This window comes from Pseudonaja textilis, chromosome 1 (genome assembly GCF_049901715.1).
Source record: "Pseudonaja textilis isolate UNSWEBS1 chromosome 1, rPseTex1.2, whole genome shotgun sequence".
Taxonomy (NCBI): domain Eukaryota; kingdom Metazoa; phylum Chordata; class Lepidosauria; order Squamata; family Elapidae; genus Pseudonaja; species Pseudonaja textilis.
This window is the reverse complement of record NC_141990.1, coordinates 19,412,224-19,412,453: the sequence shown is the minus strand read 5'-3', so window position 1 is coordinate 19,412,453 and position 230 is coordinate 19,412,224.

Below are 230 nucleotides of genomic sequence, written 5' to 3'. Positions count from 1 at the left end.
GAAGAGTGATGACCTCATACCGCCGCGCGTCCCTGCCTTTTGTTCGCGTGGCCTAGATTGAAAGAGGCCGCCGCCTCCGCTGAATGGTCCAAGAAAAAGCTAAACTGATGGGGCGTGGCTACGTCCCTCTCACGCTTGGGAGGGAGGCGCGGCGTCTGGAAGACACGCCTCTTAATCCTTTGCTCCGCCCCTTCCTTGTCCTGTCAGGCCCAGGCCACGTGAGGCTCAAA